Below are 2,267 nucleotides of genomic sequence, written 5' to 3' on the forward strand. Positions count from 1 at the left end.
CAACTCTCTCCACAAAATTTGCATAGAGACAATCAGTCTCCACGCATTGGAGTTAAATTGACATAATCCTAAACCTAACCTAGTGAGTAATTCCCTAGAAAAAGCGTTAAGAAGCAACCTAAGACCTCCTAAAAGATAGGCCTCATAAACTCCTACGCCAAAACAAGGTTGGCAACACCATTCCTCACGGACGGCCAACCTAGAATTCAACTCGTCTGGAATTTGATACCAACTCCTAAGGGACGCTAATTTTTTGTCATCCGTCTTGGAAGGAACTTCCACAGCACAACTATAGATGGTTTCTACGTCATCCTGAGGGATAGACGGAGGAGCACTCGACAGACCAACTCTAGACCCAGATGCTGCTCTCATCCTAAGCTATTCTTGAAGGACTTCCAGAGTGAACCCAGGAACCCCCGAGGTATATTCCTCGTCTGTGGTATTTCCTCTACTACTACTATCACTACTAAAACCACTGTAGCTAGAAGAGTTATTATACTCGTCTATCTCTTTTCAATACTATTACTAGACGAGGAAATGACATTTTCAGGAGACATCTTGAAAACTTAAGGAAAGCCTAAAGACGAGTGTAAAGAAAATACCTTGCTCTAGACGGAGGAAACTAGGAACGCTGAAAAACTTCTAGACGAGGCGCTAAGACGAGGATGTCAAAAAAGAAAATTTGAGACAATGTAGAGGGTACGGGAGGAATTTCACTATTTATAGGTGTTGAAAGGTGGTTTCTCGAATCACGTGACCAACCCGGACACGCCACGTGGCGTTCCCTCAAAAAATTAAATCAAGGTGACAAGGTACCAATGGCATTACAACACATGGCACATAAACAACTACATAAATGACATACAACCAAGGGATGACGTCAGCCGGCGTAGCTCCTGGACGACCCATGGACAAGGGGGCAACTGATGGGATTGATATTTACCAACTCTAATATCGTCCATAGAGCTTATCCTGGAGAAAACCAAGAAAGTGCTCGAACGAGATTAACATGATCATTGTCTCGTCCGAAGAGCCATCCACCTCAATCTGATTAAGATCGTCCATGGAGGGACGACCTTCCATGGAAGGAAGATATGCTCGACTAAAGGATCTCTGGACGAGGAACCCTGGACGAGCCCTTGACACTTGGGAAAATTCCCGTGTACAAGTAACTTCGTATTACACATATAACCTCCAGTGACCGTTATGTGAGAAAAATGCAACTCCTAAACAGTTGTGGAAGTTATTCCCGAACCCTTACACCTCCTCAAATCCAGGGGAGGTTATAAGTCTAATAACCGTTCTTAGGATACTATATAAATGCTCATTCGGACAAAACAAATGTACGTTTTCACATTTTCCAAAAAGTTGTAACTCCAAAATCATAGAGAGAAAACTAACTTTGCCATCGGAGGGTTCTTGGCCGGCAATCCCGATCACCTTTGATTGCTTTTCTTTTTTTTTTAGACCACCAAGGCAGCAAGTAGTCCTTTCAAGTTTGAAGTATTCAATTTACTGATTTTCTTTGCATCATCAAGTGAATTATCCATATTAATAAGTATGAATTAGTAATAAATTTGAAATAAATAAAAAATATAATAAAAAACAAACTAAGAACTGTATTATTTAAGTGATATTTAGATGTAAAATGCCCTTTATAATTTTTGCCTTAGGCATCAAATTATCTTAGGCCGGCCTGAATAGACCCAAAAAATAAAATTCATAGAATCCTTCCATCTCTCTTATACTGACCCATTTACTTTCTTCTCCTCTCATTTCTCTTTGTTCTGAACATATCACAAGTCTTAAACAGGAGTTAGGGAGAAACCAATGAAATGTCCAAGATTTTATTACAAAAGCAGCAGAAGTCTTTATTTGAATTATAAATATTTTCACAATTACTTAATCATATAATATGTATATTAGAGATGACAAATCTTAATTAAAGGTATTTAGAAGCAGTATATTTGTTCCCAAAAAAAGAAGCAGTATATTAATTATGTTCTTCAATTAAATTCAAATATTGGTCTGCTTAACTATAAGAAAAATTTTGTTAATAGAAATATAAAACACTTTTCATTAATAATTAGTATTGTCATTTGACATTCAAAATATGTATCAGGGAACAACGGCTTTTCAGGTTCACAGCCCGGTGGACGAGATCTCTTTGAATTAAATTTATCTCAGTTCACACCATCAACCATCTTGACACCCAATCAACATCAAAGATGACACACTAAATGGGTTAGGAAATTCATCATTAATAA

Source organism: Castanea sativa, chromosome 1, assembly GCF_040712315.1.
Source record: "Castanea sativa cultivar Marrone di Chiusa Pesio chromosome 1, ASM4071231v1".
NCBI lineage: Eukaryota > Viridiplantae > Streptophyta > Magnoliopsida > Fagales > Fagaceae > Castanea > Castanea sativa.